This window comes from Dendrobium catenatum, unplaced genomic scaffold, assembly GCF_001605985.2.
Source record: "Dendrobium catenatum unplaced genomic scaffold, ASM160598v2 fragScaff_scaffold_185, whole genome shotgun sequence".
Classification (NCBI taxonomy): Eukaryota; Viridiplantae; Streptophyta; class Magnoliopsida; order Asparagales; family Orchidaceae; genus Dendrobium; species Dendrobium catenatum.
Window position 1 is genome coordinate 668,350 of NW_021318647.1, and position 15,115 is coordinate 683,464.

The window sequence follows — 15,115 nt, forward strand, 5'->3', positions numbered from 1 at the left end:
AGTTATTTTTGGCTAATTTATTAAAAGGAGAGTCTTTTAAAGGCTTTTATCATGTTGCTTATGATTTTAGTTTATCTTTTCAATCTCCTTCTTCTAGTGTGAAAGAAAAAAATATTAATTGGAAAAAGCCTTTGGAGGGTTGCTTTAAGCTTAATACTAATGGGTCTAGGAATAATTTGAATGCAGGTTATGTTGGTATTATTAGGGATTTAATGGGTATGTTATTTCTGCCTTTGTGAGTCCTTCTAATGATAATAATGTTATTAAATCTGAAATTGAAAGTCTTCTCTACGATATTCAATTATGCATTTCTTTTTGTATCACTAAGGTTTGAATTGAAATCATTGTTATGCTTTTGTTTCATTATATTAAGGGTAACTCTAACTTGAATCCTGCTAATTTTTATATATTAAGAGATATTAAGCATTGGCTCTCTTTCATTTCTTTCTCTATGTCTCATTTTTTGAGGGAAGGGAATGTTTTTTGTTGAATCCCTTGTTAAAATTAGTTGTAATTGAAATGACTTCATTGAAATTATTGAACACTCTACACTTAGGGAGGTTAAAGGGTCTGGTTAGATTGGTTTATTGTGGAATTCCTTACATTCATTTTTCCTAGTTGTCCTTATTTTTTGGCTCAAATGTTTCAGTTTTACCTTGCCTCTTACTGAAGCTTCTCTGTGTTAATTCAATTGATATTGGTTTTTATTTATACTAAGTTGTGGCCTCCTGGTCTTTTTTATGCTAGCTTATTTTTCAAATGTCGTTGGATGGTATGGTGGAACAACTGTGATATGATGTATTTTGGCATCTATTTTTCTTTTGGTTTGTTGTGGTGTATTATGACTAATTTATTCAATTTTGTTTTTGATCTTTGTGGGATCCTGATTCTTTTTTATCTTTATATCTTGGATTTCACCATTTCTGTTGATGTTGATGGCCTAGGTTTGAGAGATGATTGGACTAATCTGTATTATAATTTGAACCTTAAATGTTGCCCTTCTTTTCACTGGGTTTGTGTATCTGGGTGGCTTTGCTATATCCCTAATCTTATAATTTAGGATGTTGGTTGTGTTAAGATTCTATTCATTTTTCTTCCAATGTGACCCCTTTGGTTATATAGGAATTTCCTTTTGGTAATGAATCCTTGGGAGTTTTTTATGGTTGTTCCTAGTGTTTAGGTTGGTGGGCTGGAAATTATAGTAGTGGTTTCATGAGTTTTTCCCTGTTATTGGTCTATTTTTTCTATTGGGTTTAGAATGTAGTGGCAATTGGGTACTCTTCTTGATGTCCCTTCATTTATTACCATCCTGAGCTCTATAGACCCAACTAATCACATTTTAGTTCTCCTTAATATGTTTTTAACTTTAAAGAAGTTTCATATTACGGATGACTGGGTTTATTTCAGCATGGTTTTTATTGGTATTCAGTTTAGTCCTTGCATTATGGTCGTGATTTGAATGTAATGTGTTTGCTTTGGATCTTAGTTAGCTTCATTCTGTTAAGGATTTGTAATTTCAAACAATCAGAATGTTGTTTTGGGCCTTCTTATTATGGTTATTATTTTATTTAGATCAATGATTCCTTGTTTCTTTGCTTGGTCTTGAGTATTCTCTATAATGTTATTGTGGGCCTTCAACATATTTGGCTTACTTGTCTTATCAGGGGTGTTGTCAGGCTAATTTTATTATTGAGCTATCTTTGTATGCTTATTGTGGGGCTGGTGTATTTACGGGAAGGCATGTTTATGCTGGATGGTGGTGAGTTAATAGTATCTTGTTGTAAGAATACATTGTTTATTATTGATCTTGGTTACTGCTGTTACCTGGGCAGATCTCTGGTCTCTTGCATTACAATTATTATGACCGTTTACTTTACTATCTGGTTTTACAGCATAGGGCCTAAGGGCCTATTTTGGATCATTTTTATGAATAGCTGTTGTAACCATCATCAGAGCTGGACTTACAGGTTTAATAGTTATTGGTTTGGGAGCCTTAATTTTCTCCTACTAGGTGATGTTTTGGTTCCTTATTTTTTCTATTTTGAGCTATTACACTATATTAATTTGGATGATAAATCTATTATTCTACCCCATAGTTTTCAATACTTGGAATTTCTGGCTCTTTGATGTTCTATCTTTGATGATATTGATAGGGTTGACCTTCCTATTAATATGTTGTGTTGTAGTCCCTGAGATATTCATTGCTTTCATTTATTCTCTAGTCTCCTCTACTATGCTGATTGGATCATCCTTCATGTTCTTCTTCTGCATATGAAAATCATTAATATTTGTAGGAATTTGAAGATTGAGATTATTGTGCTTCTCTATTTATGATTGTTAATGATTTTATTATCAACAAGTGGTGCATGATCTCTAATTCCATTAAAGATTCTAATTATACTACTCATTATTTCTCTTGTTCTTCTGCGTGTAATAGAATTTTCAGGTTATTTATTTTCCTGCTCCATTATTATGGTAGTCCACACATTATTATTTTTTGGGGCAACCTGTTCTCTATGTAGGTCAAGTGGGTTTTTCCATAGTCTTCAAACTCCTCTTTTGTTGTAGAGAGTCTACACTTAATGAGATTATTTTTTTCTGTCTTTTTTTGGGTACTAGCTTCTTGCCTCGTAGGTTTTCTTTTTTCTTGGCAGTATTGACCTGAAGGTCCCCTTTAAAGGCCTTGTAATCATTTTTATTTTTATTAACTCGTAGGCCCCTCTGAGTGTTTTATAAAAAAAAAGTTCTATTTGTGGAATAAATGACTTGATGTTTGAAAAAGTAAATGGGCCATAAAAGAAAAAAAAAATTTCTATTAAAAGTCATAGAGGCTTTATATTGTGTGCACAACATCGGAAAGCAAACTTTCCATTTCTGCTCCATGAAACAACATGTCATATGTAGGAAATTCATTAATAATTTTTATTAACGTTGTATGCATCATGAAAATTAGTCCACTTCAAGCATCTAATAATGTATGCCATGCCATAAATATAGTTCATGAATTTGAGATTCAAAATAAATTTCAATGTTATTTCGAGGACATCTCTTACCAGGTTTAATCATTGATTAAATAAAGGATGACTGCATCATTCCAATCCACGAGGGCATATTATATGGAATCAAAAACACTAACTAAATGTTTTTTTTTTTTTTTGAAGAAATGCAAAATTGCATTAAAAACCCTAGAAAGAAACTAATACATCAAATCAAACTATCACATTCCTCCTTCAATAAAAGAACAAATGAAGGAGGAACATTATTATCACTAATTACATCCCATAAGAAGTTGTACTCACAAGCTAAGTTAGCACAATAATTAGCTAACTTATTACAATTTATATTCACAAATTTAAAAATCACATTGCTGAAATTCTCCATGAAAAGGTCTTCATTTATTTGGTATTTTCTCCTCTTCTCCGATGAGCTGTACAAATTATGGAGAAATTTGATAACATTTAAGTTATCTCCTTCTATAATGATACCATTAGCCTCAAGCATCCAATTTTGAATAAAATTCTTCAAAGATTTAAAAGCCAATAGCTCAACATGAGCGCTATCTCAATGTACAAATCCACATCCAAAAGCCATCATAAATCATCCTTTGCAATCTCCAATAACTCCTCCAATTCCAGCTTTGCTAGACTTGTGTAAGGCTCCATCAATATTTATTTTCAACCAATTGGATGGAGGAGGGTACCAAAAATTGAACAGACTAGAAGACTGATTAGTACCCCAGTTGCCCAATATGGTATTGCCTTTATGAGAAGAAGCCATAAAACATATCACTTTAGAGGCAATAGAGACATTACTTTCTTCCACATTTCCATGTTTCACTTTATTCCTATCCATCCATGAATGAAAAAGCAAAATAAAATGCATTCTAGGCAAGAAAGTATCTTTTACCGCTATATCCTTTATCTTATTCAAGCGATCTAGGAAAGATCTGTAGCAAGGAATAGGAAATTTCCATGAATTTAGTAGTCTAATAATCTGTAGAAGTTTCAGACAAGTTGCTGTGTAATGATCAATATTCTCCACTTTTATACAAGCTCTTGGGAAAAGGTTAGAATCAGCCAATCTTCTAGAAAACAGAAAATCTGAAGTTGGAATTGCATTCGTACATAATCTCCATACAAACAATTCAACCCTTGGATTAAGCTTCAGTTTGAAAAACATATGATACCTCTCTACTTGCATCATATCAGAAAATTTGGCTGCATAGGAAAGACCAGAGACTATTTTGCCAGATAACTTGAGTTTAAGCTCCAACCTATCTTCCTCCAAATTCTGTAGAATATCAACTTTAGTAATCAGATTTATGAGTTCTTCCCCAAAGAAATGGGAAAGCTTTGGCACATCCCAAGTTCCGTTAGCTATAAACGAATTGAGATTTACATTATCCTCTTCCCAATTGGATCAAATGTCGGCCATTTGTCAAGGCTTTTGTCAAGTATCCAAACATCCTTTTGTATATCAATCAATGATCCATTTGCTATGTTCCATCTGAAGATCCCCTTAAGAGAATTCCATCCACTCATCAAAATTTTCCATGTATTTAAGAACATTTTCTCCCCTCATTCATCCACCAGCATGAACCATATTTATCTCTGATATTTCTACTAAGCAAAGAGTTTGATTTATCAAGTAGATTCCAAGCAAATCTTGCTCTATGGGAACCCACATTTGAGACGGCTAAAAAAAGACCCAATCCTCAATATTCTTTAGGTTTACATAAAGTCTCCCATGCCACACAATGAAATTCATGTGACTCATCATGTTTATTCCACAATTAATTTCTACTAGCCTTGTCAAACTCTTTTAAAATGCTCAAAGGAACAATGATGTGAGAAGAAGCAAATAAGGGAAGAGTAAGAAGCAAATAATGTTATTCTTCCTGCCATTGAGATAAACCTATTACCCCAAACATTGAGTTTTTTAGAAGCTCCAATAGATTTTGAAAATCTATTTTTCTCATTCTTCTCAAAGCTAATTTAATACCCAAATACTCCATTTCATCAACTGCTTTCATGTTGAGTATTTTAGCAATCCGTTTCTTCTTTATTCTCCCTATATTCTTACCCATTAAAATAGCGGATTTATGGAGATTTACCTTCTGACCAGTCTAATAGCAATAGTTATGAATCAACCTCTTCAATACATTGATGTTCTTCATTTTTGCATCCGAGAAGAGAAGAATGTCGTCTGCATATAATAGGTGAGAAATCTTCCTTGCATTTTGTGATACTTTGATACCAATATCCAAGCTTCTATCCAAGAAAGAGTTAGACAATAATTGTAGAGGGCATCCTTGTCGAAATCCTTGATTTTCCAGGAATCCAAGTAGAGTTGCTCCAATTGATCATTATAGAGAATATCGTGTTCTTCACACATTACAGAAATAAATCTGAGAATTTATTTTGAAAGCCCAATATAATCAACATTTGCTTCAAAGTCTCCCAACACATGCTGTCATATGCTTGTTCTATGTCTATCTTGATGGCCAAATAACCTTCTCTAACTTTAGACCACTTAATCTTGTTACAAACTTCGTGAGCTAAGATTAAATGATCTGAAATTGTTCTCCCTTTGACAAATGCAACTTGTTCTTCTGAAATCACTTTATGAATTTCCAACATCATCCTATTCAAAAGTACTTTAGCTGCAATTTTGTAAATGGAGTTGCAAAGGCTTATTGGTCTATATCCTGAAGGAGATACAAGATTTTTGACCTTTGGAATCAGCACAACCAATGTCTCTTTCCATTCTTCACATAGCTTGCTCAAAGAAAGAAATTTATTTATAGCCTTGCATACATCTTCTCCCACTATATTCCAATAAAATTTGAAGAAAGAATAGGTTATTCCATCATAACCTGGTGCTAAATTCTCTCCCAGATTTCGGATTACATTCAGAATTTTTGCATTGTTAAAATCTGCATTCAGAGATGTTTTATCATCATCATCCAACACATTAACAGTAGCCGGCCAATTCAGTAGGGAACATTCTCTACTCCTCCATTTTTCTTCGAAGAATTTCAGAAAAATGTCTTCAATTTCCGTCGGGTTATCCACCTAGATCCCATTAGCTCCTTTAACATGGTTGATCCAATTGCTATTTCTCCTTGCATTTGCAAATACATGAAAGTATTTAGAATTTTAATCCCCTTCTTCTATCCACTTTATCTTGGCTCTTTGTCTCCACCATGTATTTAATCTAGCAAGATGAACATTAAGTTCTCCCACCTTTCTTCTCAATGAAACCAATTTTTTTAACCACTTCCTCTTCTTGAATATTCAAAATATCTTTTTTCAACACTTCTTTAAGAAGTAAGAAATCTTTCATCTTAGCTTTGCTCCAGAAGAACAACTCCTTCAAGGTTCTTTTAAATTTTTTATTTAAAATTTGCATTTCATCTCCCATAAAGGATTTTCTCTAAACCTTTGAAATAATACTTGAAGAAGAATGAAAGGACACCCATACATCCTCAAACTTTAAAGTAATCTTTTTCTTCTCAACTGGCTCAAATATTTTAAGGATAACAGGGAAATGATCAGATGCTATTCTAGCAATATGTCTTTCTACCGCCAATTGAATTTTTTCCAAAGTATATAAGTTCAACAGGCATCTGTCCAATCTCTCTAGAATTCTTGTTCCTCCACTTTTGTTATTTTACCAAGTATATATTGGACCAACCACTCCAATTTCATGAAAATCATTGAGATTCATGAAATTTATCATATTATTTGAACCTTGAGAGAAAATATACTTCCTTCCACCTTTTTTATCCTCTTGACTCAAAATACAGTTAAAGTCTCCTCCTATCACAGAAGGAACCTTCCTATGTGATACTCCTTGAAGACAATCCCATAATTCCTTTCTTTTCATAACATCCCTACTCCCATAGACCGTGGAAACCATCCAAGTTCCCATGTTAAATACTTCTAATTCTCCGACTATACATTGCTCAGAAGTCTTTAGAATAGAAAAAATAAGCAATGTCAGATCTCCACATTACTATGATTCCACTTGACATGGCAGCTGAAGGGAAAATATGAAAATCCCAATCCACTCCAAACATTTTTGGAAAGCTAATTTGTCCAAAACAGAGATTTTTGTCTCTATCAGACCAACAAAAAATACATTATAGTCTTTAACTAAATCTTTCAAATAGAGAGAGTCTTCCTTCTTATTTGCCCCTCTACAATTCTAAAAAGCTACAAAATTCATTGATCAACCAATGGGGATGATCTCTCCACTTTTATTCTACCATTTCCATCCACTCTTCTACCCTTAGGGAGTATTTTTATTGGCCCAATAGATTTCAGCTCCTTGGTAAGTTTGACTTTGTTTCCTTCAGTGTTACCCCCTATCTCCTTCTTTTCAATCTTCTCTGAGCTTTCAATTTCTTGCATATTACAGCTTTCCTTCTCAATTATAATTTGAATATCACCTTTACTTCCCTTCACAGGATTTTTAGTATCCTTCTCAGAACATAACTTTGGTTCCACATAATCATTTAAGGCTTGAAACTTGTTGGCCACATGTATAGAAGTAGAGGTATTAGTAGATTTTAAAACCTTGGCATTCAAAATTCCTTCATTCAACTTTGCAGTTGTTGTTATCACATTCTTCTTGTAATGCTGATATAGCATTACAATTATCTTCCTCTGATATGATTTCCCCTTCTTCTAGCAACTGATTGTCAGCATTTCTATGTGGTTCTTCATTCAAACCAAAAGTTTCTTTGCCTTTGATCAATTGAATATCTTCAACAGAAACTTTATTCATTTTTCTTTGATACTTCATTCCTGCTTTTTCCTAAACTGGTCTCAGCTTGGACCCTTCCCTATAAAGCCTTTTGTTCCTTCTATAGTTTACAAGGACCCATGGGCCATAACTATCTTTCATCTCCTTGTCCTGCTTTATGTTACCTTTGCTTTGAGTACTAGAAGTATCCACAGTTTTATTCTCCACCACTTCATTCTTATTACATTTGCTTTATCATGCCCTATCAAGCCACATTCATAACAAAAACATGAGGTTCTTTCATATTCAACTTTTTGAAAGAATCTCCCACCCAATCCTTCCACCCAAATACCTAGGGGAAGTGGTTTGTCTAGCTCCACACGAACACAAACCCTAACAAACTCCCTCCTCCCCCATTGGAACATGTTTCCATCCAACATCAAGGGAACACCTATCATAGAAGCAATCATAGCCACATTGTTTTCATCCCAACATTGAAGAGGTAAATGTGGCATATACATATTGGAGAAGTTAGTCCTTTCATTGAGCTAGGAGAAAAATCAATTGTCCATCTTTCCATTCCCACAATGTGGCCATTAACAAACCAAGGCCCTCCTGATATCACTCCATCTATTGCATCCAAAGACTTGAAAGAGCATAAATACCAACCTATACCTATGGTTGAAAAGTGGAATTTCCCAAATAGAGCCCATTGGCTTCTCAACTCCCAAGCAACTACATGAGAAGGAAGTTCCTTGCCAAAAACTTTAGCAACAAGTGAATGCTCTAATTTCTTAGCAATCAAAATTTCAGCAGAGTCAACCAACTTGACAGCTTTCCCATCTTCGGATAATACTACATCCTCTTTGTTGAAATTCAACTTGATATAAGGCTTCTAACTCCACGTATTATTCAACTTGTTTCCTTCTTCAATATTTTCATCCATTTTCTCAGACATCAGAACCGCATCATATGAATTATTTACCACAGCATTCTCCAAAGGATCTTCTATCATCCCAATATTATTATGAATATTTTTGTCAATTGGATCCGACGAATTTGCATTTATCTTACAGTCATAAATAGGGATTGCATTTGAATTCGAAAATCTATTCAAAAAAATTTTCATACCTGAAGTTGACGCATTAGGATCTAAAGACTTATATGGAGAAAATCCAATCGATTTCAATTTTCATGGAGTCTTGCTACTAGTTATCAAAGGAATGTTTTTACCTTTGCCTTCAATAACTTTAGTCTTCTCTGAATGAAAGCCAACATTTTACGAGATGATTAACTCACCTTTTAGTCTTCATCTACGAATATCTTCTGCATCACGATCATACCCAGATAACAGCCGCCCTTGAATAGATTTGTTATGCATAATTACTCTGCCTACAGAAGTAGATCTATCAGTCGTAGCCACTGGTGACCAGCGGCAATCCGCCGCCATGTCCTTCCTACTGTTATATATACTAATCATAACTAAATGTTATATATACTACTCATAACCATGAAATGGATCAAACCCATCAACAGTTAATCCTAGACCAACAATATATGGATAAGTAATAAAAAATGGATATAATGAATTAAATGGTTTTCATGCTTCTCCATTAGCTGGGTGTCATAACATGCCATCCTTATTTAATTATGTAGCATATTGGATCATATTATTTTCTATTTTTTTATCTTAAATAATCTCCATTTTCTAAGAATTAAGAGAAAATATTCAATTATTTTAGTAACCTATATTTGAACATTCTTTCCTTAATTATTTCACCAAAATGATGTGCAATCATTAGGGCATGTGTGTATCTTCATATAACCAAGATTGAATACTTTATAAATTTTTAACCTCATGTATTTCTGGGTAATAAAGTCCCCTCACGTAATTCTTTGATTACCCTAATAAAATATTGAAAGATCTTATTATCCAAGAATTTAAACATTTTAAATCAAATAGGTGTAATATGAATTATAAATTTATACACACACACACACACACACACACACACACATCTAGAATATAATTCTACTTCCATAACTTCAATAATTTTAAGAAATTTTCACCATTGTTATTTAGAATTTTAATATGGTTTTGTTGCTTAATAAGCCTAAATAAAGTATTATTTTAAGTGTTACATTTTTAGTTAAAAGGCATTTTATTTATTATGTTATGCAAGAAAAATACAAGAAGACATAAAATTCAAAATCTCATCTAACACCATGGTGTTGAACAAATCAACGCCACAACACCATCAAAGGAATTGCCAGAGCACCACAACATAGACATGGCAGTTCCAACTTCTTTGTTTGATAGCACCGTGGCATCAAAATGGTTAGATTTACAGCACCATGCTCTCTATCTTCAAGTGCTACAATGTCATAATCTTTCACACATCGATGCCAAAATTGCTATTCTGGCATCACATCATTTAAAAGTCAGAAATGCCACAACGTAGTGTTCTGACATAGTTTTCAAATCTATGCTTTTATATCATGTGAGTTTTTAATGATATCAAGATATTATTGTGTTGATTACTATTTCTCCTAACACATATTGGAATAATTTTATTTGTGCTATTTGTGTGTACTAATATTTCAATAAAATCATACTCTAGACAGCTGAAGACTTCAAGACAAATTAGCTTAGGGTTTCTTATAATTGAAGTATGTATTTTTTCTCTTTTTCTTGAGCCTGAGAGAGAGTGATTATAATTAGATAACCGTGCACATACACATTGGGGGAGTGAGTCAAAACTTGTAATTTTAAACTAATTAATCATATTGTATTAATTTTTAATCAAACTAGATTATTTGTCCTGAGTGTTCCTCCAAAAAAATTAATCAAATCATGCCTTGGAAATTCCTTTTATATTATTCGTATTGTATGGAGTTTGATTCATACAGACGACCTCTAGAGTACAAAATGGATACACACCAATTCATCCCAGATGAACTCATCATTTTTTGAACAGATCATACTGTACAAAATTAGTTTCACACAGAAGACTTCTAGAGTATGAAATGAGAACGTACCAATTTATCTCATATTAACATGTAAATTTTTTAAATTGTTTGTACTATACAAAATTAGTTTTATGCAGATGACGTCCAGAGAATGAAAAGGGCTCATCCATGTTCATACCATATGAAGCATGATTTGATTTAAATAGTTCATATTGTACGATGTGGGGTTCATATGGACGATAATTAGAGTATAAAACGGGTTCATACAAAATCGTACTGGACAAACTTGTTCAATTTTGAACTGTTCATTCAATATGATGTTAGTTCATACATAAGATTGACAGAGTATGAAATCAGTTCATCCAGGATAATATTAGGATTTTTTGAATTATTCATATGTGTAAAGTACGATTGTACTATACGATCAAAGATGATCAACTTGAAAATTTAAGTTATCTGGATAGTTTTTCTTATCATGTATATGTAAGGGTCCTAAAAACTGGCAGTCAACACTTCTTCTGCAAAATGTCTTTGAGAGTGAGAGTGAGAGTGTTTTGGGAGAGTGCTTGAGAGTAAGGATAGAGATATCTTGCAAGTAGAATTTGTGAATGGTTCATAATGTTGCCCAAAGGTGAGAATATCTTTGTAAGTTTGTCAAATCTCTTCCCTACTTATTTGAAGACCATTGAGAGAAGTTCTTTGGTGAGAATCCAATACTCTGCCATCACCAGGTGGATGAAAAAGGATTCCAATACTCAGCTAACACCAGGAGGGTGTGAAAGGATGTTGTTACTCTACCGACACTAAGAGGGTGTGAAAGGATGTTAGTACTCTACCGAAACCAAGAGGGTGAGAAAGGATGCTGGTACTCTATCGATATCAGGAGGGTGTGAAAGGATGTCGCTACTCTACCAACACCACGAGGATATGAAAGAATGCCGGTACTATACCAACACTAGGAGGGTGTGAAAGGATCCAGTACTTTGCCAATACCAGGAGGGTGTAAAGGATATCAAAACTCTATTAAAATTAAGAGGGTGTGAAAGGATGCCAGTTTCTACTAACACCAAGATAGTGTGAAAAGACACTGAAACATGATCGACGCCAGGAGGGTATGAAAAGATGCCAGTACTATGCCGACACCAGTAGGGCATGAAAGGATGCCAACACTCTACCGAAACCAAGAGGATGAGAAAGGATGTCGGTACTCTATCGAGACCAGGAGGGTGTGAAAGGACGTTGGCACTCTATCGACACTAGGAGAGTGTGAAAGGATGTCGGTACTCTGCCGACACCAGGAGGGTGTGAAAGTACACCAGTACTCTGCTGACATTAAGATGGTGAGAAAGGATGCCGAAACTCTACCAATTCCAGGAGGGTGTGAGATGACGCTAGTATTCTGCCAATACCAGGAGGGTGTGAAAGGATGTCGATACTCTACTAATACTAGGAGGGTGTGAAAGGACGCCATTATTTTGCCAATACCAAGAGGGTGTGAAAGGATGCTGGTACTATGTTGATACCAGGAGGGTGTGAAAGTATTCTAGTTTATGCCAACACTTACCAGGAGGGTGTGAAAGTATTGTAGTTTATGCAAACACTAGGATGGTGTGAAAGGATACTGGTACTCCACTAATACTACGAGGGTGTGAAAGGATGTCGATAATCTTTCAACATCAGGAGGGTGTGAAAGGAAGCCAGTACTGTGCCAAAACTAAGTGGGTGAGAAGAGATGCCGATACTCTGAAGATAACAAGAGGTTTTGAAAGGATGTCGGTAGTCTCCTGAAACCAAGAGGGTGTGAAAGGATGTCGATACTCCTTCGACACCAGGAGGGTGTGAAAGAATGCCAGTACTCAGCTGATACTATGAGGGTGCGAAAGGATGCAGGTAACTCCTTTTACCATATAAGCTTATTACCTTTAATTCCCTAATTATATAACTTTCTATATTTGATAATAATTAATTGATCAATGATGGTTATAAAATTTATTTATTAAAGAAATCTTATAGATTTTTATATCAAGATTAATAAATAATAAAAAGATATTTAGATTGTGAGCAAATCAAATCATGCAAGTAATATTGGTGGACCACTAACAGACTCCTATGATTATGTAAAAGGCTTCAAATTATCCATCTTGGTCCATCTTAATCTCAACATTTGATTGATCTTGAGTTGTGCAATGTAAATCCTCAACTAAAGGTTTTGTAAAGATATCAGCTATTTGAGAATCTGTGTTTACAAAATCTAAATTCACATCGCCTTTATTAACATGATCTCTAATAAAATGGTGTCTAATCTCTATGTGTTTAGTTCGTGAATGTTGTATAGGTTTTTTTGTTAAACTTGTAGCACTTGTATTATCATATTGAATAGGGATATTTTTAAGCTTAATTCCAAAATCCTCTATTTATTGCTTTAGCCATAAAACTTGAGCAACAGAACTACCTGCGGCTATGTACTCTGCTTCAGTGGTGGGTAAAGCAACTGAATTTTATTTTCTAGAAGACCAAGAAATAAGTGATGATCCTAAAAATTGACAGGTTTCAAATGTACTTTTTCTATCAACCTTACAACCAGCATAATCTGCATCAGAATATGCAATTAAACTACATGATAATAAATTTTTGGGATACCATAAGCCTAACTTATGAGTTCCAATCAAATAACAAAATATTTTCCTAACTTATATTAAGTGTGATTTCTTAAGATTAGCTTGAAATCTTGCACATAAATATACAGCGAACATAATATTTGGCCGACTAGCAGTAAGATATAAAAGTGAACCTATCATACTCCTATAAGGTTTTTGATCTATTCGTTTTCCTGATTCATCTAAATCAAGTATAGTTAATGGGATTATAGGAGTATTAATCAATTTGAATCTCTTCATTTCAAACTTTTCTAATAATTCATTTATGTATTTGGTTTGACATATGAATGTACCAGACTCTAATTGTTTTACTTGAGCCCTAAGAAAAAAGTGAGTTCTCCCATCATACTCATTTCAAATTCTTTTGACATTAATGAGGAAAACTCATGACATAAACTTTCATTTGTACTTACAAATAATATTTCATCAACATAAATATGTATAATAATCAAATCATCTCCAATATTTTTAATAAAAAGAGTTGTATCTACCTTAACTTTTCTAAAAATATGTTCAATTAAAAAGTTACTTATCCTATCATACCAAGCTTGTGGAGTCTGCTTTAAACCATATAATTCTTTCTTTAATTTATATACATGTTTAGGAAAATTAATACTTTTAAAACCTGATGGTTGTTCTACAAAAACATCTTGATCAATATACCCATTCAAAAATGCACTTTTGACATCCATTTGAAAAAGTTTAAAGTCCTTAAAACAAGCAAAGGCAAGGAGTAATATAATGGCTTCTAGTCTTGCTACAGATGCAAAAGATTCTTCAAAGTCTATTCCTTCTATTTGTGTGTATCCTTGTGCAACTAACTAGCTTTATTTCTAATAATACTTCATGTGTCATCTAGCTTATTTTTATAAACCCATTTAGTTCCAATTATATTTTGATCATGAGGTCTTGTGACTAACTCCCAAATATCATTTCTTATAAATTGGTTAAGTTCCTCATCCATAGCAATTATAAAAAAATTATCTTGTAAAACTTCATCTATATTTTTAGGTTCAATTTCTAATAGAAATGCAGAATGTTCTACCTCAGCCCTAAGGTTTCTCCTAGTCTTAACACCTTGGGAAGGATCACCAATTATAAACTCGTTTGGATGATTTCTATTATATCTCCATTCTTTAGGTAATGAATCATCCTCCTTTTCTTCCAAATTTATTTTCGTTATATTTTCAATATCATCATCATTCAAATCGTTTCTTTCATCAAAAATTACATGAACGGATTATTCAATAATTAATTTTCTCTTATTAAAAACTCTAAAAGAATTTCCAAAAATTGAATATCCTAAGATTTTACCATCATCAGACTTACTATCAAATTTACCTAAAGGATCCTTATTATTATTTAAAATAAAACACTTACATCCAAAAACATGTAAATGACTTATCTTAGGTTTCTTTCCAAAAAATATTTCATAAGGGGTCTTTTTAAGAATTGGTCTTAAATAAACTCTATTTGTAACATAACATGCGGTGTTTATTGCTTCTGCCCAAAAATACTTTGGAAGTTTATATTCATCTAACATTGATCTTGCTAATTCTACCAAAGTGCGATTCTTTCTTTCAACAACACCATTTTGTTGAGGAGTCCTAGGAGCTGAAAAATTTTGTCTAATTCCATTTTCATCATAATAATTTTCAAATAATTTATTTTCAAATTCTCCACCATGATCCGTTTGAATTCTATGAATCAAATAACCTTGTTCTCTTTGAATATACTTA